The 25,986-nt window shown below is 41.0% G+C and overlaps 1 protein-coding gene and 1 pseudogene across 5 annotated transcripts in view; one reads left to right on the forward strand and one right to left on the reverse strand.

Moving 5' to 3' along the window:
• Window positions 1-25,986, reverse strand: part of RABGAP1L (RAB GTPase activating protein 1 like) — a 795,491-nt gene that overhangs the window by 220,945 nt on the left and 548,560 nt on the right. The window lies entirely within an intron of this gene.
• LOC119619704 (barrier-to-autointegration factor pseudogene) lies at window positions 23,896-24,527 on the forward strand (annotated as a pseudogene).

Below are 25,986 nucleotides of genomic sequence, written 5' to 3' on the forward strand. Positions count from 1 at the left end.
AGGTAGGATTACAGGCATGTGTCGCCATGCCTGGGCTTTGAGTATCAGGTGGGATATAATCTCTTCTTCACAGAGCAACTGTAAGGTTTAAAATACACACACACACACCCCCCATAGCTCAGAAGTTAAGAACACTGCCTCTGTAGTAAGACAGGCCCAGTTGTGATTGTGGTATGTCATTTGCCTGACTGAATGACTTTAACCAAGTTTTTTAACTTTTTATAAGTCTTAGTTTCCTAATCTGTAAAATGAGCATATTGATTCATACCAACAAGCCAATACAGTATTAAGAGTAACTGAATCACTGATAAAACAGTAATATAGTATTAACAGTAATAGAATTATTCTTAAAATTAGGATTTCTTTTGATTAATGTCTGTAAAAAAATTAAGGGTCATACGTTATGCTAAGTGAAATATGCCAGAGATAAGACAAATACGATATAATTCCACTTACATGAGGTACCTAGAGTAGTCAAATTCATAGAGACAGAAAGCAGAATGGTGACTGCCAGGGGCTAAGGGGAGAAAGGAATGGGGAGTTACTGTTTAACAGGTGCAGAGTTTCAGTTTTGCAAGATGAATAAAAGATCTGGAGATGGATGCTGGTGATAGTTGCACAACAATGTCAATTTACCTAATGTCACTGAACTGTGTACTTAGGAATGGTTAAAATTGTACTTTTTTTTTTTTTTTTGAGATGGGAGTCTTGCTCTGTTGCCCAGGCTGGAGTGCAGTGGTGTGATCTCGGCTCACCGCAACCTCCACCTCCTGGGTTCAAGCGATTCTTCCATCTCAGCCTCCTGAGCAGCTGGGATTACAGGTGCGTGCTACGACACCCGGCTAATTTTGTATTTTTAGTAGAAATGGGGTTTCTCCATGTTGGCCAAGGTGATCTCAAACTCCTGATCTCAGGTGACCTGCCCACCTCGACCTCCCAAAGTGCTGGGATTACAGGCATGAGCCACTGTGCCTGGCCAAAATTGTACATCTTATGTTATGTATATTATACTACAATAAACAAAAGTAAAGCTAGTGAAGATTAGTTGTTTTTTGTTGTTGTTGTTGTTGTGTTTTGAATCAGAGTCTCACTCTGTCGCCCAGGCTATAATGCAGTGGCGTGATCTCAGCTCACTGCAACCTTTGCCTCCCGGCTTCAAGCAATTCTCTGCCTCAGCCTCCCGAATAGCTGGGATTACAGGCGCCCACCACCATGCCCGGCTAATTTTTTGTATTTTTAGTAGAGATGGGGTTTCACCATCTTGGCCAGGCTGGTCTTGAACTCCTGACCTCGTGATCCACCTGCCTCGGCCTTCCAAAGTGCTGGGATTATAGGCGTGAGCCAACATGCCCTGCCGTGAAGATTAGTTTTAAAGTGCTTAACACAGCATCAGATACATTTTAAGTGCTCAATAAATGATAGGTGTATTACTATTAATTTATTTATTAAACATTTTAAAAATGATTTGAGAGCTCATTACAAACTGTTTAAATGCTACACAATTATATTGTTATTGATGGTAGCTGTCAAATTTTTTTACATAGATCCAACACATTGCTTAGATATCTGGAAATACCTGATAGAATGATCACAGTGCAGAGGTGTGAGTGCTAGACACATACCCCTACACACACACAAATACACAAACTAACATTTCACTAAAGTAGAACAAATGAATTGTTTATATTTAAGCATGGTTATAAAGAGATTTTTAGTTGAAATGAAAACATTTTGGTGGTATTCATCTTGAAGTACGACAAATAAAATATTCCTTTGCTCCTAATTTTATTATATTGTTCTGTAAACACTTTTTTTGTGTGTGTGAAAGAGATAAAGATAAATTTAGCCAAGCACTTAAACAAGAAACATGCAAATTATACAAAGATTCTTATCTATTCATTAAAGGACTGAACTGAAAGACATACACACATATACACACACCTATAGCATAGATTGACACAGTTGGCATGACAAATTTAGAGCATGTTTCCCTGTCTCTTTATTTTGTAAGTTAGGAAATTAAGTGTTAAAAGGTTAGATGATTTGATTAAAATCCCACAGTAAATTGATGGCAGAAATGTAATTAAAGCCCCTCAGAATCGTATCCTGCGTATCCCCCTCAAACGTGCCATGGCAAAGGACTTGCCTCAGCCATTCTTCCTCATTCCTCTTCTACATGCTGTTCACTCTCATGCCCTATTCTCAGATTAGATGCCACCTTTGGAAAATATTTCCTAGTTTTCCCAGAATGAATCTGGCATCCTGCCTTTAGGCTCCCAAAGTTCCCCTTTAAACCCCAGGATCAATCACACTGAACTCTAACTGTCTGTGTGCCTCCTCTATTAGACGTGACAACTTCAGGACACAGAATGTCATCTCTGTATCCCCTGACACCTAACCCAGGGACTGTCAATAGTGAATATCTGTTGAATAAGTGAACTAAGTAACCATCACAGGCTTCTCCCAAGAGAGGCAGGAAGGATGGGATCAAGGACACAATGAGGAAATTAGCCTTGGAATGGGGGCAGAATAGACCTTCATTAAAGACCAGAGCAAAGCAGAGGAGGATGAAGACGGAGAGAGATTTTTAAGTAAAAGGGATGGAAGCTTGAATGAGTACTTATTTTGCTCACAAAAATAGAACAAGGAGGAAACTGGATTTTATCGTTCTGTTTGTTCTCTGTCAAGTGAGCTCATATTTCTTAGGGTACATTAAGTCCAATTTAATCACTGACTACTTGGAAATGGTGTGATTTATTCAACTGTCTTCCCTTCTTGATATTTTGGATTGTTTCATGAGAAATAAGTAATGGGAAATTGCTTCAACAAATTTAAGGTATTATATAATACATGCATAGTACTGTGATATTTTCCTGATACAGATCCCTATTTAATAAAATGTATTATTTCTGAAACTTTAAAACTTTAAAATTCCTTGAGTATCTTAATTAGAAGCCCAGTATTTGTGTTTGTTGGTTTGTTTTAGCATTTACTAGATAGCATCTTGAATCTAACCTATCGTCAAACTGAAGATGTACCAGAAAAAGTTAAAAACAAACAAATGAAATATTCAAGTAACAAATAATGTTGGTAGAGGAAACTGAAATAAAGGAATGTCAATGTCACAGAATTCAAAATGCTGCATCATTATAGGTCATTTCCATATCCAGGAGTGGTGTTTTACTGCCACCAACAGGACAATAGGCATTCCTTCGTGAACATTACAAAACTAATGGAATGTACAAAATCATTGCAAATGCAAAAAAAAAAAAAAAAAAGTTTATGAGTTGTTTCATTTTTTTTTTCAGGTGTTTAGATTTCTATTTTTGTAACACAAATATTAACTACAGAAACTACATTCCCAACTTCAGTTCTTCCTTAAGTCACTATCTTCAAACACAGAAACAAGAACTTTTAACCCAAGTTTGTACATCAAAGACTAGGCAGAACTGAAATCCATTTTCCAGTTTCAAGGTCTTTTGCTTTTCAGTTCTCTTCCTTTAACCCTACATGGCATTCCAATAAGGCCCTGTAGGGAGAGTAGCAGGTAGAGCCTCTTGAGAATGAATTGGTCCTTTTTTCCAATGCCAGCAGAAAGGGAAGGGGGAATTAAAATTGTATTTTAATTATGAATGTTTGATCATAATATACTAGATGTTTAGTTGTACACTGGGATTACCTGGGGAGTTTAAAAATAATGGCCAGGTGCGGTGGCTGACACCTATAATCCCAGCACTTTGGGAGGCCAAGGCAGCTGGATCAGTTGAGGTCACGAGTTTGAGACCAAACTGGCCAAAATGGTAAAACCCTGTCTCTACTAAAATTAGAAAATAATTAGCCGAGTGTGGTGGTGTGCGCCTGTAATTTCAGCTACTTGGGAGGCTGAGGCAGGAGAATTGCTTGAACCTGGGAGGTGGAGGTTGCAGTTGAGCTGAGATCACGCCACTGCACTCCAGCCTGGGTGACAGAGCAAGACGCCATCTCAAAAATAAAAATAAAAAATGAATAATAACAATACAAATAATACTTGAGTCCCACATACACATTCAAAAGAAATTAGTCTGGAGTACAACTCAGGAATCAGAAAAATTTAAAAACTGATTATAATATACAAATAATTCTAATATACAGTTAAGGCTGACAGTCCCTGCTCTAACCAGTACATGAATATTCCTACTCTTTTTGTTCTGCAACTGCTGGCTTTAGAATATGGGGGTGGTGGTTGGAGTCGGGGAGAATGAGGCATTTAGGAATTCTAATTTTAAACAAACTTCTTGGGATTTAGATGATTATTAAGTATACCAATGGTTAAGAATCACTTTCAGTTCTACTGCTCTAGGGACTTACTATGACGTAACTAAAATAAGTTGGGACACTCTCTTTGTAGACTGGTGGGCAGATTTTTTGTGGATTAAGAAGTAAGAGGAAGATGTCTTATTTGCTATTATGTATTACAAGGACTGCCAGATAGTACTTTTTTTTTTTTTTTTTTTGAGACAGTCTCACTCTGTTGCCCAGGCTGGAGTACAGTGGTGCCATCTCAGTTTACCATAGCCTCCACCTCCCAGGTTCAAGCAATTCTCCTGCCTCAGCCTCTGCAGTAGCTGGGATCACAGGCGCAGGCCACCACACCCAGCTAATTTTTGAATTTTTAGTAGAGATGGGGTATTGTCGTGTGGGGTTTTGTTGTGTTGGCCAGGCTGGTCTCGAACTCCTGGCCTCAAGCGATCGGCCCACCTCAGCCTCCCAAAGCACTGGGATTATAGGAGTGAGCCACTGTGCCCCCAGATACTACTTAAACAACTCAAGGAAAGGGACTATATTTCTTCCTGTATCTCCCTATCATGAAACATACTGCCTGGCTCATAACTGGTCCTCAAAAGTCATTGCTAAATGAATCAAATAAATGAATGTTAATATATAATGCATTTCATGGGTCCTAGGAGAGTTTTGAGTAGGGAATGGCAGGTGAGTTGCTGGAGAGCAAGTGAAAGATTATGAAATGAGAAGGTTATTAAAGGTCCTAAAAGGAAATAGCGGGAGGTTATTTTAGCTGTGGAAGGGACACTTAACTAATAAGCAGAGCAGGATGGGACACACAGAGTGTGGCTTAGGAGAGAGCTTCCGGCCCAGTGACAGTAAGCTGGAAGGCTTTTGACAGGGGCCAAAATGATGAATATGAAAGGCTATTTATCCTAGGAAATTCCAGATAGATTCTGAGACATGGAAACCAGGCCTGTAGTAGCAAGCTACTGACATGAGGAAAGTTTAGATCAAGAAAGTTTAACTGTAAGTTTGGTTACAGTTAAGCATTTAGATTCTACTTGAAATACAAATCAGAGCCACACAAACATCACTTCTAAGCCCCTCAGCTTAGATCAACTGTAGTACCAGACAAGCAACATGGAAAAAAGATAAACAAATTAGTATTGTAATATAAATATATTTCTTGTTTTTTATGTAGAGATCCTTCCTTTCTAACAGCTGAATACTAAAGTAAGTGAAATAGGCAGAGACAAATGAATAATATCTGATAGAAAAATTTCACAATTAAGCAAGTAGATAAGGAGGTGATGGTGATGAAATCGCCTTTGCAAAAATTGTAACAGTGAGAAAATTATGGCAGCGCAGAAGATATGATCTAGCAATCTCCCCTCTCACCTTTAGCCTTCAAGCTGCCATTCATTAAGCCAAGCTAACTTTGGGAAACATTTTGTTTATAGTTTAAATGATAAAAGCCTCTCCCCAAAACTCAACCAACGTTGTAAAGTTAATGAGAGACCACCAGGCTAGAGAGATAGAGGAGCTTGAATTCTGCTATGGTGTGGACATGACTATCAGCCATTATTCTGGAGGTCACAAGACAGGCAACTTCCCCAATTACTCCTGTAGATAACATCACTATTATAGAAACTAAGATTGGCCTTTTGGATATCTTTTCAGGTTTTTTGCATGACACCAATGGCTCCAACTAGACCCACCAACTGCTCCTGTGGCTCCACCCAGAAGCAACTCAGCACACAAGATGACTGTTTTCCACATGCCTATGATTGCACCTCCAACCAATCAGCAGCAAGTATCCACTGTCTAGCCACCTCCACCCCTTCTTCCAAACTACCTTTGGAAAATCCCTAACCCTCAATGAGATTGATTTGAGTAATAACTCCATCACCTGCATAGTGTGGCTCTCTTCATATCAATTAATCTCTTTCTTTACTGCAATGCTCCATTAATTGATTTTGTTTGTGCAGTGGGCAGGAAGCACCTGTCAGGTGGTTACAGTGATAATGGTGATAGTAGTAATCCAGAAATGAAGTTCTAAGGAAAACAAATTTTTTCTGAAAGAGAGTAAAAGAGATCAGGAACAAGACACTTGTTCTTGCCACTTCCATTCAACGTACTGTTAGCAGTGAATCTTTACAGGTCTGCAGCAACTTGATTCTTGCCTCCTTGATAAGAAGAATTTGTCCAAGAGGGCATAAGGCAGAGTGAGAGATCAAGGCAAGTTTCTGAGTAGGAGTGAGAATTGATTAAAAACTTTCAGAGCAGGAATGAAAAGAAGTAAAGTATTCTTGGAAGAGAGCCAAGTGGGCAACTTGAGAGATCCAAGTGTACTGTCTGACCCCTGACTTAGGGTTTTATACATTGGCATAATTCCAGGATTTGTGTTTCTTCTCCCCAGATTCTTCCCTTGGGGTGGGTTGTCCACATGCACAGTGGTCTGCCAGTCCTTGGGCAGGGCCACATGTACAGTGTGTTTACTGAAGTTGTGCGCATGCTCATTTGAGATATTTTTTCCCTTACCAGTCAAGTGTTCCCAGAGGAGGGTCATATACCAGTGAAACTCCACCATTTTGCCCCCTAGTGGGCATGCTTGAGCCTACTTGCCCAAATCCTGAGATCTTATTAAGAAGCTGCTGATCACCAGCTTCAGGTGTTTTCTATCTATTGGGAGACAGCCTTTCCCTGGCAGAAGTGACAACCATTATCTTAGGTAGTTTAACAACTGCCTGACCATTACCTGATGGTGACCTGACATTCCAGGGGAGGAGGGCCCTCTCCTGTCCTGTTCATGTCTGCCTAGTTACCTATTCTAACAGTACTGCAGGTTTTAGTCAGAGGAATTAGGCAAGAAAAAGAAAGAAAAGGCATCCAAATCAGAAAGGAAGAAGTAAAAATATCTCTACAAGATGACTGATACAATTTGGCTTTCTGTCCCCACCCAAATCTCATCTTGAATTGTACTCGCATAATTCCCATGTGTTGTGGGAGGGAGCCGGTGGGAGATAATCCAATCATGGGGGTGGTTTCCCCCAAACTGTTCTCATGGTAGTGAATAAGTCTTGTGAAATCTGATGGTTTGATAAGGGAAAACTTGTTTCACTTTGCTCTCATTCTCTCTCTTGCCACAGTCGCCTGAGACGTGCCTTTCACCTTCAGTCATGATTGTGAGGCCTCCCCAGCCACGTGGAACTGTAAGTCCAATAAATCCCTTTCTTCCGTAAATTGCCCAGTCTTGAGTATGTCTTTATTAGCCGCATGAAAACGCACTAATACAATGACATCTTGTATTTCAAAAATCTTGGGAAACACACAATACACATACATGAATATTAAAGCTGAAAATGAGTTCAGCAAGGTTGCAGGTTATAAGATCAATATAGAAAAGTCAGTTGTATTTAACCCAGGAGGCGGAGCTTGCAGTGAGCTGAGATCGTGCCACTGCACTCCAGTCTGGGTGACAGAGTGAGACTCTGTCTCAAAAAAAAAAAAAAGTCAGTTGTATTTTTGGATACCAGTAATGATGCAGTGAAAATGAAATTAACAAACAATTCAATTCACAATAGCATCAAGCAGAATAAAAGTCAGAATTAAATTTTAAAAAGTGCTTTAAGACTTTTGTATGCTAAAAACCATAAAGTATCATCAAAAGAAATTAAATAAGACCTAAATAAATGTGAAAACACCTCATGTTCATGGACCAAAAGTCTCAATATTTTAAATGTTGATGAAGAGTCAAGCTCTGTAAAATATTTGAAGAGGTTTATTCTGAGCCAAATATAAATGACCAATGGCCCACGACACAGCCTTCAGATCATGAAAACATGTGCCCAAGGTGGTCAGAGAACAGCTTAGTTTTATACATGTTAGGAAGACATGAGACATCAATCAAATACATGGAAGATGTACATTGGTTCAGTCCAGAAAGGTGAAACAACCAAAAGTGAGGGCTTCCAAGTCACACATAGATTCAAACATTTGCTTATTGGCAATTGGGTGAAAGAGTTAAGCTGTTTTCTAAAGACTTAGGAATGTCTAGGTTAAGACAACGGGTTGTGGATACCATGGTTTTATCATGCAGGTGAAGCCTCCAGATAGCAGGGTTGGAGAGAATGGATTGTAAATGTTTAACAGACTTAACAAGTCTTTTCTATAGGTAATTCCAAAAGGGAAGATGGCATAATGGGGCATGTCTGACTCCCACCTTCCCCCATCATGGGCTGAATTTGATTTTTCAGGTTACCTCTGAGATGCCCTTCTCAAGGGGCTGAGGTAAGAGATGGTCAGGGAGCTTAGGATTTTATTTTTGGTTTACATTCAGATGGCATTACTCCTCAATGGATACAGATTCAAAGCAATCCCTATTAAAATCCTATTGCCTTTTTTGCAGAAACTGACAAATTGATCCTAAAATTCATATGAAAATGCAAGGGACTGGAAGAGCCAAAACAATCTTGAAAGGGAAGAACAAAGCTGAAGAACGCACACTTCCTTATCTCAAAACTTATTATAAAGCTACAGTAATCAAGACTGTGGCACTGGTGTAAGAACAGACATGCAGATAAGGGAATAGAGAGTCCAGAAATAAAACTGTGTCTATGGTCAACTGATTTTTGACAAGGATTCCAAGACCATCCAAAGGAGAAAGAACAGTCTTTTCAACAAATGGTATGGGGACAAGTAGACAGCCATGTGCTAAAGGACGAAGGTGTACCCCTAGTGTATTGGTATGCTACAGCTGCCGTAAAAAGGAATCACAGATTGAATTGCTTAACAACAGTGATTTATTTTCTCACAGTTCTGGAGGCTAGAAGTCCAAGATCAAGGTGTCAGCAGGGTTTGTTTCTTCTGAGGCTACTCACACTTTGGCTTGCAGATGGCCATCTTCTCCCTGTGACTTCGCATGGTCTTCTCTCCATACATGCCTGCGTCCCAATCTCCTCTTAAGGATATCAGTTATATTGGACTAGGGCCCACCCTAATGAGCTCATTTTAACTTAATTACCTCTTTAAAGACCCTATTTCCAAATACTGTCACAGTCTGAGTAACTAGGAGTTATGACTTCAACATATGAATTTTGGGGGTGGGGGGGAAACACAATTAGGCCATAATGCCCTGCCTTACATCATATACAAAAATTAACTCAAAATGCATCAAAGACCTAAATGTAAAAGCTACAATTATAAAACCCTTAAAGAAGAAATTTTCATGACCTTAGATATGACACCAAATGCACAAACAACAAAAGAAAAAATAAATTGGACTTCATTAAAATTAAAAATGTTTGTATTTCAAAGGACATTATCTAGAAAATGAAAAGACAGTCCACAGAATGGGAGGCAATACCCAGCACATATAAAGAACTGTTACAACTCAGCCTGGGCAACTTAGTAAGATCCTGTCTCTTAAAAAAAAAAAAAAAAAATTTGCTGGATGTGGTGGCACATATGTAGTCACAGCTACTTGGGAGCCTGACGTGGGAGGATCCTTTGAGCTCAGGAGTCTGAAACTGCAGTGAGCCATGATTATGCCACTGCATTACAGCCTGGGCAACAGAAAGAGACCCTGACTCAAAATACATATATATCTGTTAAAACTCAACAATAAAAGTGCAGGAAACCCAATTAGAAAGTGGGCAAAGCATCTGAACAGCCATTTCTCCAAAAAAGATATACAAATGGCCAATAAGCACATGAAAATATGTTCAGATGAGGTTGGGCGCATTTGGGGTGGTATGGCTGTAGACTTGAAAAGATGTTCAACATCAGGAGAATGCAAATCAAAACACAACAAGATATCACTTCATGCCCACTAAGGTGGTTATAATAAAAAAATAAGGTAGACAATAACAAGTGTTAGCAAGGATGTGGAAGAATAAGAACCCTCATTGTTTCGATTGTCTCCTATTCACCCTGCTAATACGGGAGGAATTCCTGCCCTATGGTTGTAAACATGGTCAAACACACCTGATATAGACAGATAAGACTGACAGGAGTTTATTAGTAACATGTATTCACATCCCCAAGGGAGGAAAACATCATGTAAGGCCTGGATTAAAAAACAGTGAACAATCAGGGGTGTGGGAGGCAGCCTTTATGGTATCAAGAGAGTGCAGTGCCCCCTAGCTCCCCTGGGAGGATGTGATTGGCTTGTTTGAGTAATGACACAGGCTGGCAAGGAACTGAAGCTTGCTATTCAGGGATAAGAAAGAACAGTGCCACTAGGTATAGTGGCTAATGCCTATAGTCTCAGCTGCTTTAGAGGCTGAGGCAGGAGGATTGAGTCCAGGAATTGGAGGTTACAATGAGCTATGACTATGCCACTGAACTCCAACCTGGGCAACAGAGTGAGACCCCAGCCCTAAAAAAAATCAAAGAAAAGAACAGTGTCTCATCCTTTGGTTAAGGAGGGTTGTTTGGCTAGGAAACCTTATCCACAGGAGCACAATAAGGAGGAGACCTTGCACTTAGGTGACTGGAGACCTTCCTGGTTTCTGCCAGATGTTGAGGTGGCACATAATATTGGGCTTTAATTTTAGGCCTTATAACATACTTATACGTTGCCTCGGGGGAGGTAATGGTGCAGCTACTTTGGAAAACAGTCTGGCAGCTCCTCAAAAAGTTAAACACAGAATTACCATATGATCCGGGAATTCTGTTCCTAGGCATATACCCAAGAGAACTGAAAGCATATATTCACAAAACCTTGTACACAAATGTTCACAGTGGTATTATTCATAACAGTCAAAATGGAAACAACTGAAATGTTTATTAACTGATTAATGGTTAAATAAAATGTGGTACATCTGAATAATAGAATATTATCTAGCAATAGAAAGGAATTAAGAACTGATACATGCTACAACATGGATAAACCTTGAAAACATTATGCTAAGGAAAAAAAGCCAGTCACAAAAGACCACTTATATGATCCCATTTATATGAAATGTTCAGAAGAGGTAAATCCACAGAGATAGAAAACCGATTAGAAGTTGTCAGGTGGTGACAGGATGGGGAAATGGGAAGTGGCTACTATGCTCATGGAGTGATAAGAATGTTCTAGAATTAGATAAAGGTGATGGGTGCACAAGTTTGTGACAATCCGAGAAACCACTAATTGTACATTTTTAAAGGGCATTTTATGACACACAAATTATATATCTCAATAATGAAAATGAAAGAAGCTAAATACTGGGGACAAGAGCAATTAGTTTCAAAGCTTTGAAAAGCAAAGGAGGCCAGGCACGGTGGCTCATGCCTGTAATCCTAGTACTTTGGCAGGCCAAGGCGGGTAGATCACTTTAGGCCAGGAGTTTGAGATCGGCTTGGCCAACATGGTGAAAGCCTGCATCTACTAAAAATACAAAAATTAGCCAGGTATGGCAGCGTATGCCCGTAGTCCCAGCTATTCTGGAGGCTGAGGCACAAGAGTCTCTTAAACCTGGGAGGTGGAGGTTCCAGTGAGCCGAGATAGAGCCACTGCACTCCAGCCTGAGCAACAGAGCTGGAATCTACCTTAAAAAAAAAAAAAAAAAAAAAAAGCAAAGGAGACCTGGGTTGAAAAAAGCTGCTATCCTGGCAGAATTCTTATTCATATACACATAGGAGGAATTGAGGGAAAAGAAAACCTATGCTTTCTCAATTTGACTCTAAGTCAGTTAGTCAATAAATATTTATTAAGTGCCTACTATGTGCCAGCAACTCCAATACAAAGGCAAACTAGTGGACAGACCCCCATATAGAGATTAACTACAAGGAGGAAGACAACCAACCAACCATTTAATCAGGTAACAGTCCCAGGTGTGCAAAGGGCTGCCAAATAGATGTCCTAGAAGACAAAGGGAGCCTGTGTTTTCACTGTCTAACCTAAGTTTGCAGAAGGCACAGAAAGTCCCTAACGTAGTGAAGCTAAATGGAAATTAGCTTATTGAAGAGAGGGAGAAAGAGCATTCCTGGCAGAGGAAACCAGTACATGTGATGGCTCTTAAGTGAAAGACAGATTGGTCTACTGGGAAAACCTGAAAGAAGTACATTATGTCTTGATTGAGAGAGTGCAAATGAGAGGAAAGGAAGGGGCAGTTGAGGATGGAGAGGTAAGTTGTGCCAGATCATAAAAACTATGTGGACTGTGTCAAAATTGTGAACTTTATCCTAACAGCAATGGAGGCCTTTGAAGGACTTTAAGCAAGACAGAAGTTACTTCTCCGACCTCATCTCTTACCGCCCTTCCCTCACTCTCTTGTTGTAGTCTCGTTGGCTTCCTTCTGTCCCTCAACACTCAGTCACACTCCCAGCACAGAGCATCCCCTCACTACCTTCAGTCTTTGTCCAAATCTCACCCTCTAGTTGGGGCCTATCCTGACTACCCTATTTAACATTGCAGCCTACCCATAACTTCCACTACCCTGCAGTACTTTTCCTTTTCCCCACAACACTATAACTTCTAATATACTGCATTCATATATTTATTATGTTTATTGTTGATACGGTTTGGCTGTGTCCCCCCACCCAAACCTCATCTTGAATTCTAACTCCCACAATTCCCATGTATCGTGGGAGGAACTCGGTGGAAGGTAATTAAATCCTGGGGGCGGGTCTTTCCCATGCTGTTCTCCTGGTAGTGAATAAGTCTCATGAGATCTGACGGTTTTTAAAACGGGAGTTTCCACCATCTGGGAAGTGAGGAGCGCCTCTGCCCAGCCCCCGCACCGTCTGGGAAGTGAGGATTGTCTCTGTCTGGCCACCCAACAGTCTGGGAAGTGAGGAGCGCCTCTGCCTGGCCGCCCCACCCTCTGGGAAGTGAGGAGCGCCTCTGCCTGGCCCCCGCACCGTCTGGGAAGTGAGGAGCGCCTCTCCCTGGCCCCCGCACCGTCTGGGAAGTGAGGAGCGCCTCTCCCTGGCCGCCCCACCCTCTGGGAAGTGAGGAGCGCCTCTCCCTGGCCCCCGCACTGTCTGGGAAGTGAGGAGCACCTCTGCCGGCTGCTGTGCAACCATACAAGTATGAAGTGGCAACCTTGTGTGTGATCTTTCTGCCCTCCTCAGGTTTGCATTTTTGACATTAAAGTTTACTTTTAAGTTAAAATAAATAAATAAATACAAACGGGAGTTTCCCTACACAAGCCCTCTCTCTTTGTCTGCTGCCATCCATGTTGGATGTGACTTGCTCCTCCTTGCCTTCCTTCATAATTATGAGGCCTGGCCCAGCCACGTGGAACTGTACATCCATTAAACCTCTTTCTTTTGTAAATTGCCCAGTCTTGTGTATGTCTTTATCAGCAGTGTGAAAACGAACTAATACAATTATCAACTGTCTCTTGCTAGAACATAATTTCCATAGAGACAAGTAGCTTTGTTACTTTAGTTCACTGATCTATTGAAGTACACAGAACAGCATCTGTCTCTAAATAGGTGTTTAGTAAATATTGTTGAATAATAACTAAAATCTGCTTTAATAGTATTAAAAAGTCGAAAAACAACAGACTCTGGGTGAGGTTGCAGAGTAAAGAGAATGCTTATACACTGTTGGTGGGAATATAAATTAGTTCAGTCACCATGGAAAGCAATTTGGCAATTTCTAAAGAACTTAAAACAGAACTACCATTTGACCCAGCCATCCCATTACTGTGTGTATGTCCAAAGGAATATAAATTGTTCTACCATAAAGACAGATGCACATGTATCTTCATCGCAGCACTGTTCACAACAACAAAGACATGGACTCAACCTAGATGCCCATCAACAGTATACTGGTTAAATAAAATGTGGTACATAAACACCATAGAATATTATGCATCCATAAGGAGAATGAGATCATGTCCTTTGCAGCAGCATGGATGCAGCTGGAGCCATCATCCTAAGCAAACTAACACAGAACAGAAAACCAAATACCACATACTCTCACTTATAAGTGGGAGCTAAACATTGAGTACACATGGACACAAAGAAGGGAACAATAGACATGGGGCCTACTTGAGGGTGGAGGAGGGTGAGGATCCAAAAACTACCTATTGGGTACTATGCGTATCACCTGAGTGAAGAAATAATCTGTATACCAAACCCCCATGACACACAATTTATCTATATAACAAACCTACACAAGTACCCCTGAAATTTCAAGTAAAAAAAAAGAAAATCTGCTTTAAAAAGACTACTCTACTGGCAGTGTGGCAATGGACTGAACAACGGTCAAGAGTATATGGGGAAAGTGCAGTCACCCACTGCTGTCAGTTCCACTGCTAACACTCAAATTCAAGCCACCATCTTCTCAAACCTACCTCTTTCATAAACCTTGGCATGATCTAAACTAATCATATTGATATGGTTTGGATGTTTGTCCCCTCCAAATCTCATGTTGAAGTGTAATCCCCAATATTGGAGGTAGGGCCTAGTGGGAGGCGTTTGGGTCACAGGGGTAGATCCCTCATGAATGGCTTATTGCCATCCCCTTTCTAATGAGCTAGTTCTCACTCAGTGGGTTCACATGAGATCTGGTTGTTGTAAAAGAGTGTGGGACCTCCCCCTTCTGTCTCTTGCTTCTCCTCTTGTCATGTGATATATAGCTCCCCTTGCTTTCTGCCATGATTGTAAGCTTCCTGAGGCCCTCACCAGAAGCAGATATCAGTACTATGTTTTGTGTATAGCCTGTTAAACTGTAGGCCAAAATAAAACCACTTTGGTGCAATTTCAGCTCACCGCAATCTCCGCCTCCCAGGTTCAAGCGATTCTCCCGCCTCAGCCCCCCGAGTAGCTGGGACTACAGGTGCACACCACCATGCCTGGCTAGTTTTTTTAGTAGAGATGGGTTTCACCGTGTTGGCCAGGCTGGTCTCGAACTCCTGACCTCCAGCGATCCGCCCACCTTGGCCTCCCAAGTGCTGGGATTACAGGCGTGAGCCAATGTGCCTGGCTCAAACTTCTTCTTCTTCTTCTTCTTTTTTTTTTAATAAATTACCCATCCTCAAATGTTTCTTTACAGCAATGCAAGAAAGAACCAACATATATATTCATATATTTGTTTAATTACTATCTTTCTTTCATTGGAGTGCAAGTTCCATGAAAGCAGGGTCTTTCTTTCCTGGTTACTACTTTATCTCCAATGCCTAGAACAGTACCTGGCACTTCATAGGTATCCAATTTTTGTTACTACAGGAGGTCCTGCAATAATCCAGGAGACCATCATTTTCCTGGAAAATTTGGTGGCCTAAAAGCTACCAAAGTAAGAATAGGAGGAAAGTGGGAAGATTCTAAAAATTTTCAAGAAGTAGAATCCACAGGACTTGGTGATTGAACGGATATGGGATTTTTTTTTTTTTATAATTTATTTATTATTATTATACTTTAAGTTGTAGGGTACATGTGCATAACGTGCAGGTTTGTTACATATGTATACTTGTGCCATGTTGGTGTGCTGCACCCATCAACTCGTCATTTACATCATGTATAACTCCCAATGCAATCCCTCCCCCCTACCCCCTCCCTATGATAGGCCCCGGTGTGTGATGTTCCCCTTCCCGAGTCCAAGTGATCTCATTGTTCAGTTCCCACCTATGAGTGAGAACATGCGGTGTTTGGTTTTCTGTTCTTGTGATAGTTTGCTAAGAATGATGGTTTCCAGCTGCATCCATGTCCCTACAAAGGACACAAACTCATCCTTTTTTATGGCTGCATAGTATTCCATGGTGTATATGTGCCACATTTTCTTAATCCAATCTGTCACTGATGGACATTTGGGTTGATTCCAAGTCTTTGCTATTGTGAATAGTGCTGCAATAAACATACGTGTGCATGTGTCTTTATAGCAGCATAATTTACAATCCTTTGGGTATATACCCAGTAATGGGATGGCTGGGTCATATGGTACATCTAGTTCTAGATCCTTGAGGAATCGCCATACTGTTTTCCATAATGGTTGAACTAGTTTACATTCCCACCAACAGTGTAAAAGTGTTCCTATTTCTCCACATCCTCTCCAGCATCTGTTGTTTCCTGACTTTTTAATGATCGCCATTCTAACTGGTGTGAGATGGTATCTCATTGTGGTTTTGATTTGCATTTCTCTGATGGCCAGTGATGATGAGCATTTTTTCATGTGTCGGCTGTATGAATGTCTTCTTTTGAGAACTGTCTGTTCATATCCTTTGCCCACTTTTTGATGGGGTTGTTTGTTTTTTTCTTGTAAATTTGTTTGAGTTCTTTGTAGGTTCTGGATATTAGCCCTTTGTCAGATGAGTAGATTGCAAAAATTTTCTCCCATTCTGTAGGTTGCCTGTTCACTCTGATGGTAGTTTCTTTTGCTGTGCAGAAGCTCTTTAGTTTAATGAGATCCCATTTGTCAATTTTGGCTTTTGCTGCTGTTGCTTTTGGTGTTTTAGACATGAAGTCTTTGCCCATGCCTATGTCCTGAATGGTACTACCTAGGTTTTCCTCTAGGATTTTTATGGTATTAGGTCTAACATTTAAGTCTCTAATCCATCTTGAATTAATTTTTGTATAAGGAGTAAGGAAAGGATCCAGTTTCAGCTTTCTACTTATGGCTAGCCAATTTTCCCAGCACCATTTATTAAATAGGGAATCCTTTCCCCATTTCTTGTTTCTCTCAGGTTTGTCAAAGATCAGATGGCTGTAGATGTGTGGTATTATTTCTGAGGACTCTGTTCTGTTCCATTGGTCTATATCTCTGTTTTGGTACCAGTACCATGCTGTTTTGGTTACTGTAGCCTTGTAGTATAGTTTGAAGTCAGGTAGCGTGATGCCTCCAGCTTTGTTCTTTTGACTTAGGATTGTCTTGGAGATGCGGGCTCTTTTTTGGTTCCATATGAACTTTAAAGCAGTTTTTTCCAATTCTGTGAAGGAGCTCATTGGTAGCTTGATGGGGATGGCATTGAATCTATAAATTACCTTGGGCAGTATGGCCATTTTCACGATATTGATTCTTCCTATCCATGAGCATGGTATGTTCTTCCATTTGTTTGTGTCTTCTTTTATTTCACTGAGCAGTAGTTCTCCTTGAAGATGTCCTTTACATCCCTTGTAAGTTGGATTCCTAGGTATTTTATTCTCTTTGAAGCAATTGTGAATGGAAGTTTATTCATGATTTGGCTCTCTGTTTGTGTGTTACTGGTGTATAAGAATGCTTGTGATTTTTGCACATTAATTTTGTATCCTGAGACTTTGCTGAAGTTGCTTATCAGCTGAAGGAGATTTTGGGCTGAGACAATGGGGTTTTCTAAATATACAATCATGTCATCTGCAAACAGGGACAATTTGACTTCTTCTTTTCCTAACTGAATCCCCTTGATTTCTTTCTCTTGCCTGATTGCCCTAGCCAGAACTTCCAACACTATGTTGAATAGGAGTGGTGAGAGAGGGCATCCCTGTCTTGTGCCAGTTTTCAAAGGGAATTTTTCCAGTTTTTGCCCATTCAGTATGATATTGGCTGTGGGTTTGTCATAAATAGCTCTTATTATTTTGAGGTACGTTCCATCAATACCGAATTTATTGAGTGCTTTTAGCATGAAGGGCTGTTGAATTCTGTCAAAAGCCTTTTCTGCATCTATTGAGATAATCATGTGGTTCTTGTCTTTGGTTCTGTTTATATGCTGGATTATGTTTATTGATTTGCGAATGTTGAACCAGCCTTGCATCCCAGGGATGAAGCCCACTTGATCATGGTGGTTAAGCTTTTTGATGTGTTGCTGAATCCGGTTTGCCAGTATTTTATTGAGGATTTTTGCATCGATGTTCATCAGGGATATTGATCCAAAATTCTCTTTTTTTGTTGTGTCTCTGCCAGGCTTTGGTATCAGGATGATGTTGGCCTCATAAAATGAGCTAGGGAGGATTCCCTCTTTTTCTATTGATTGGAATAGTTTCAGAAGGAATGGTACCAACTCCTCCTTGTACCTCTGGTAGAATTCAGCTGTGAATCCATCTGGTCCTGGACTTTTTTTGGTTGGTAGGCTATTAATTATTGCCTCAATTTCAGAGCCTGCTATTGGTCTATTCAGGGATTCAACTTCTTCCTGGTTTAGTCTTGGAAGAGTGTAAGTGTCCAGGAAATTATCCATTTCTTCTAGATTTTCCAGTTTATTTGCGTAGAGGTGTTTATAGTATTCTCTGATGGTAGTTTGTATTTCTGTGGGGTCGGTGGTGATATCCCCTTTATCATTTTTAATTGCGTCGATTTGATTCTTCTCTCTTTTCTTCTTTATTAGTCTTGCTAGCGGTCTGTCAATTTTGTTGATCTTTTCAAAAAACCAACTCCTGGATTCATTGATTTTTTGGAGAGTTTTTTGTGTCTCTATCTCCTTCAGTTCAGCTCTGATCTTAGTTATTTCTTGCCTTCTGCTAGCTTTCGAATGTGTTTGCTCTTGCTTCTCTAATTCTTTTAATTGCGATGTTAGAGTGTCAATTTTAGATCTTTCCTGCTTTCTCTTGTGGGCATTTAGTGCTATAAATTTCCCTCTACACACTGCTTTAAATGTGTCCCAGAGATTCTGGTATGTTGTATCTTTGTTCTCATTGGTTTCAAAGAACATCTTTATTTCTGCCTTCATTTCGTTATGTACCCAGTAGTCATTCAGGAGCAGGTTGTTCAGTTTCCATGTAGTTGAGCGGTTTTGATTGAGTTTCTTAGTCCTGAGTTCTAGTTTGATTGCACTGGTCTGAGAGACAGTTTGTTATAATTTCTGTTCTTGTACATTTGCTGAAGAGTGCTTTACTTCCAATTACGTGGTCAATTTTGGAGTAAGTACAATGTGGTGCTGAGAAGAATGTATATTCTGTTGATTTGGGGTGGAGAGTTCTATAGATGTCTATTAGGTCTGCTTGCTGCAGAGATGAGTTCAATTCCTGGATATCCTTGTTAACTTTCTGTCTCGTTGATCTGTCTAATGTTGACAGTGGAGTGTTGAAGTCTCCCATTATTATTGTATGGGAGTCTAAGTCTCTTTGTAAGTCTCTAAGGACTTGCTTTATGAATCTGGGTGCTCCTGTATTGGGTGCATATATATTTAGGATAGTTAGCTCTTCCTGTTGAATTGATCCCTTTACCATTATGTAATGGCCTTCTTTGTCTCTTTTGATCTTTGATGGTTTAAAGTCTGTTTTATCAGAGACTAGTATTGCAACCCCCGCTTTTTTGTGTTCTCCATTTGCTTGGTAAATCTTCCTCCATCCCTTTATTTTGAGCCTATGTATGTCTCTGCGTGTGAGATGGGTCTCCTGAATACAGCAGACTGATGGGTCTTGACTCTTTATCCAGTTTGCCAGTCTGTGTCTTTTAATTGGAGCATTTAGTCCATTTACATTTAAGGTTAAGATTGTTATGTGTGAACTTGATCCTGCCATTATGATATTAACTGGTTATTTTGCTCGTTAGTTGATGCAGTTTCTTCCTAGCCTCGATGGTCTTTACATTTTGGCATGTTTTTGCAATGGCTGGTACCGGTTGTTCCTTTCCATGTTTAGTGCTTCCTTCAGGGTCTCTTGTAAGGCAGGCCTAGTGGTGACAAAATCTCTAAGCATTTGCTTATCTGTAAAGGATTTTATTTCTCCTTCACTTATGAAACTTAGTTTGGCTGGATATGAAATTCTGGGTTGAAAATTCTTTTCTTTAAGAATGTTGAATATTGGCCCCCACTCTCTTCTGGCTTGGAGAGTTTCTGCCGAGAGATCTGCTATTAGTCTGATGGGCTTCCCTTTGTGGGTAACCCGACCTTTCTCTCTGGCTGCCCTTAAGATTTTTTCCTTTATTTCAACTTTGGTGAATCTGGCAATTATGTGTCTTGGAGTTGCTCTTCTCGAGGAGTCTCTTTGTGGCGTTCTCTGTATTTCCTGGATTTGAATGTTGGCCTGCCCTACTAGGTTGGGGAAGTTCTCCTGGATGATATCCTGAAGAGTGTTTTCCAACTTGGTTCCATTTTCCCCCTCACTTTCAGGCACCCCAATCAGACGTAGATTTGGTCTTTTTACATAATCCCATACTTCTTGCAGGCTTTGTTCATTTCTTTTTCTTCTTTTTTCTTTTGGTTTCTCTTCTCGCTTCATTTCATTCATTTGATCCTCAATCGCTGATACTCTTTCTTCCAGTTGATCGAGTCGGTTACTGAAGCTTATGCATTTGTCACGTATTTCTCGTGTCATGGTTTTCATCTCTTTCATTTCATTTATGACCTTCTCTGCATTAATTACTCTAGCCATCAATTCTTCCACTTTTTTTTCAAGATTTTTAGTTTCTTTGCGCTGGGTACGTAATTCCTCCTTTAGCTCTGAGAAATTTGATGGACTGAAGCCTTCTTCTCTCATCTCGTCAAAGTCATTCTCCGTCCAGCTTTGATCCGTTGCTGGCGATGAGCTGCGCTCCTTTGCCGGGGAAGATGTCCTCTTATTTTTTGAATTTCCAGCTTTTCTGCCCTGCTTTTTCCCCATCTTTGTGGTTTTATCTGCCTCTGGTCTTTGAAAATGGTGATGTACTGATAGGGTTTTGGTGTAGGTGTCCTTCCTGTTTGATAGTTTTCCTTCTAACAGTCAGGACCCTCAGCTGTAGGTCTGTTGGAGATTGCTTGAGGTCCACTCCAGACCCTGTTTGCCTGGGTATCAGCAGCAGAGGCTGCAGAAGATAGAATATTTCTGAACAGCAAGTGTACCTGTCTGATTCTTGCTTTGGAAGCTTCCTCTCAGGGGTGTACTCCACCCTGTGAGGTGTGGGGTGTCAGACTGCCCCTAGTGGGGGATGTCTCCCTGTTAGGCTACTCAGGGGTCAGGGACCCACTTGAGCAGGGAGTCTGTCCCTTCTCAGATCTCAACCTCCGTGTTGGGAGATCCACTGCTCTCTTCAAACTGTCAGACAGAGTCGTTTGCGTCTGCAGAGGTTTCTGCTTCGTTTGTTATTGTTTACTGTGTCCTGTCCCCAGAGGTGGAGTCTACAGAGACAGGCAGGTTTCCTTGAGCTGCTGTGAGCTCCACCCAGTTCGAGCTTCCCAGCGGCTTTGTTTACCTACTTAAGCCTCAGCAATGGCGGGCGCCCCTCCCCCAGCCTCGCTGCTGCCTTGCTGGTAGATCACAGACTGCTGTGCTAGCAATGAGGGAGGCTCCGTGGGTGTGGGACCCTCCCGGCCAGGTGTGGGATATGATCTCCTGGTGTGCCGGTTTGCTTAAAGCGCAGTATTGGGGTGGGAGTTACCCGATTTTCCAGGTGTTGTGTGTCTCAGTTCCCCTGGCTAGGAAAAGGGATTCCCTTCCCCCTTGCGCTTCCCAGGTGAGGCAATGCCTCGCCCTGCTTCAGCTCTCGCTGGTCGGGCTGCAGCAGCTGACCAGCACCGATCGTCCGGCACTCCCCAGTGAGATGAACCCAGTACCTCAGTTGAAAATGCAGAAATCACCGGTCTTCTGTGTCACTTGCACTGGGAGTTGGAGACTGGAGCTGTTCCTATTCGGCCATCTTGCTCCGCCCTACTAACCTCATTTTATAGATGAGGATACTGAGCGGATATGGGATATTAAGAAGAGAGTTAAGGATAACTTCTAGGTTTCTGGTTTGAGCAGCTGGGTAGAGTCCTTACTGAAGTGGAGGTTACTAGAGGAAAATTACATTTGGGAGGGCACATTATTTCAGTTTTGACTTTTGATGTGCCTGTGAAACACCCAAGTCGACATGCTCAGTTCACAGCCAAATATGTGGGTTTGGATTAAATATAAATGAGAGTAAACATCAACCTAAGTGCCCATCAACTGAAGAGTAGATGAGAACATGTGATATATTAATATATACACCATGGAATACTACTCAGCCTTAAAAAAGAACGAAATAATGTCTTTTGTAGCAACTTGAAAGAGGAGGCCATTATGCTAAGTGAATTAACTCAGGAATGGAAAATCAGACACCGCATGTTCTCACTTACAAGTGAGAGCTAAGTTATGGGTATGCAAAAGCATACAAAGTAGAAAGTGGACACTGGAGACTCAGAAGGGGAAAGAGTGGGAGCGGAGTGAGGGATTAAAAAAATAAAAATAAATGAGAGTAAACATTTATAGATGAAACCAGGGGAATGAACAGGATCAACAAGGGAGAAGCAAGAAGTGATTTCCTAGAGGCTGGAGATATGTAGAACTCCAAGTTAATGGCTAGGGAAAAAAAAGGAAACGAGAGGAAAAAAAGAGAGAAGTAGCAGAGGGGGAGATAAAAGAAAGGACAGAAGCCGAGGGAAGATGTTTCCGAAACATAAAAAAAGAAGGGGAAGAAAAAGGAAGCGTTGTGTCTGTCATTATGCTGTTTTGACAACTGTTGAAGGATCAAGTAAGATATCAAAAAAGCTTCAATGGAATGGTAAGGAAAAACCATACTGGAAAGGGCTGAAAAGCCAAAAACATCAAAGATACACTTCAGAACTTTTTTTTTCTCACTCTGTTGCGCAGGCTGGAATACAATGGTGTGATCTTGGCTCACTGCAACCTCTGCCTCCCAGGTTCAAGTGATTCTTGTGCCTCAGCCTCCCAAGTAGCTGGGATTACAGGTGCCCCCCATCACGCCTGGCTGTTTTTTGTATTTTTAGTAGAGATGGGGTTTCATCATGTTGGCCAGGCTGGTCTCGAACCCTTGACCTCAGGTAATTCACCCACCTCAGCCCCCCAAAGTGTCAGAACTTTTATATAAGCCCTTCCAAACTAAGAGAAGGTCCAGGCTTCTAGAATTTAGCCATGATTCACTGCTTCCCTAAAGAAACCGGATATTCTCCCAAAAAAAGAAAATAATACTGGACTCTTCGAAGCTGACTGAAGAGCTTTGTTTATATGATTTATTAATAAAAAGATTACTAAATCATTACTTTTAAACTGCTTTGCTTTATATTTATTATATTTACATATTTATGTATAAATATATAAATGTATACATTTGTTTATATATTATATTTATACTGATATTGATAACTTGCTTTCAATTTCCATAAACGTGCTTGTTTAGCAATTCTGGTTTTTTTGAAGAGTATAGGAAAATGCATTCTCATGTTGCTGGCAGAGAAGAATTTTGTAATATGTATCCAAAATTAAAATTTGGTTACAGGCCGGGCGCGGTGGCTCAAGCCTGTAATCCCAGCACTTTGGGAGGCCGAGACGGGCGGATCACGAGGTCAGGAGATGGAGACCATCCTGGCTAACACGGTGAAACCCCGTCTCTACTAAAAAATACAAAAAACTACCCGGGCGCGGTGGCAGGCGCTTGTAGTCCCAGCTACTCGGGAAGGCTGAGGCAGGAGAATGGCGTAAACCCGGGAGGCGGAGCTTGCAGTGAGCTGAGATCCGGCCACTGCACTCCAGCCTGGGCGACAGAGCGAGACTCCGTCTCAAAAAAAAAAAAAAAAAAAAAAAAAAAAAAAAAATTTGGTTACAGTTTGACATAGCAATTCCATTTCTAGAAATTTACCCGAGATATCAGATAAGTACACAAAGATGCAAGTTTAAGGATATTTGTTATGGTTTTGTTTAACAGGAAATTCTGGAAACAAATGTCAATAAAAACTAAATATAAAATTGGTTACATAAATTATGGTATAGGGGAAAGTTCTAGTGGCTTGAGCGGATGGGTGGCAGGAGGAACCATTATGAGACTGAAGCTGACGATTAAACCTGAACAGGAGCAAGATTACAACCTCCCAAAAGCACCGAGACTTTGTGGCAGAGTCCGTGGGGGAAAAGCCAGGAGGAAGCCTGGCTGGGATTGGTGAAGTTATGGACAAGAAGCTGCAGGAAAGGGGCTTTGACAAGGCCTATGTTGTCCTTGGCCAGTTTCTGGTGCTAAAGATGAAGACCTCCTCCGAGAATGGCTGAGGGACACTGGTGATGCCAATGCCAAGCAGTACCAGGATTGCTTCGGATGCCTTCGAGAGTGGTGTGACGTCTTCTTGTGGTGCTTTCTGGGAAGCCCTCAATCCCCAGCCCTCAACCGGAGTTTGCAACCGAGTAGAGACTCCTCCCCTGTCCTCAACAAAGGAAAAGACTGCTATTGTCCTACTCACCTACAATGTACTCCAGGGTCTTTTGGGAGTTTTCTCTCCTAACTATTTTAACTTTTTTGGATTCTCGCTCTTGCATGCCTCCTGTCTTCCTTTTTCCCCTGCCAGTTCCCTGGGGACAGTTACCAGCTTTCCTAAATGGATTCCTGGCCCTGTCCCTCACCCCCACCCTTACTTTCAGTCCATTTGATACCATTTGGCTCCTTTTTTGACAGAAAAGTCACTGTCCTTGTAAAGTTTTTTAGATCAATGAAGTCAGTGGCTTTCAAAAAAAAAAAAAAAAAAAATTATGGTACAGGGCAGGGCGCGGTGGCTCACGCCTGTAATCCCAACGCTTGGGGAGGCCAAAGTGGGTGGATCACCTGAGATCAGGAGTTCGAGACCAGCCTGGCCAACATGGTGACACTCCATCTCTAGTAAAAATACAAAATTTAGCAGGGCTTGGAGGCTTGGACTTGTAATCCCAGCTACAAGGGAGGCTGAGACAGGAGAATCACTTGCAACCCAGGAGGCGGAGGTTGCAGTGAATCAAGATCGTGCCACTGCTCTGCAGCCTGGGCAACAGAACCAGACTCCGCTTCAAAATAAATTATGGCATATACAATAGGATAAAAACAGTCAAAAGAAAATTCTGTCTCTAACAGAATTTAGAGACAGAGGTGCTAAATAGCACCTCAGTACACTGTAGTACTGAGTGCTAGGCATCAATCATATATTAACTCATTAAACTCTGACAACGATCTTATGAGACTGGTATTACTAATATTCCCCCATTTAAAAAATGGAGAAACTGTAATTTACCTAAGACCATTGGATAAATTGTTTTTAATGAATCTGAACTTAAGTAGTCTGGCTCCAATGTCCACATGCTTTTAACCATTACATATGTTTAGTGACATGGAAAGATATTAATGATATACTAAATGAAAAAGAGTATTGTTCAACAGCATTTTTTGAAAGAAAATAAATTTATGTGCATCCTTTCGCACTGTTCTTCTGGATTTTCTCTCACTTTCCCATCTTATCTCAAACCCAGATTAAAAATATACATACATACATACATATGTGTATAGGTAGGTAATGCATACTTATATAACCATAGACCAAAGCATGGGATAAAGGCTTTATACCAAGTTTTTATTATGGTTATCCCTGGGAATGGGATTATGATTGGGCCTTATTTATCTCTGTAGTGTTTGCATATACACGTAGGACACGAAACGAGCATATAATACTTTGGGAAGGCCAGAGAAAAACACTCTGCCATTTGCTTTTAACCACGGTCAGCAAACAAAAAACCTATTCTGACTGAAAAATTTCTGTGCCCAATATGAAGTGACTAAGATCAATTCTGACTTATCATCTCCAGTCTATTAAATCTATTGAATGTATTCTATGACTACCTAATGTTTCATATAAGTAAATAAATTAGATTTGGAGGAATATATCTGAACTACCTACTGGACACAAAATGATTTCATGATGCTGCCTAGTATTGTGAATCATTCTTTTAGCTCAGTAGCTTTCTAGCTACCTGATAGACTATTACTAACCAAAAAGAAGCTGATCCTGTTCAGAAAGTAGGTGTCTTTAAAACCAAACTGAGCAACAGAGAATTCATCCTATATCTATCCCATTCAAAAACATTATAAATCCAATTTTCCCACTACTGAGACAAAAGTCTTTAGGTGGTCTT

The sequence above is a fragment of the Chlorocebus sabaeus genome, chromosome 25 (genome assembly GCF_047675955.1).
Source record: "Chlorocebus sabaeus isolate Y175 chromosome 25, mChlSab1.0.hap1, whole genome shotgun sequence".
Classification (NCBI taxonomy): Eukaryota; Metazoa; Chordata; class Mammalia; order Primates; family Cercopithecidae; genus Chlorocebus; species Chlorocebus sabaeus.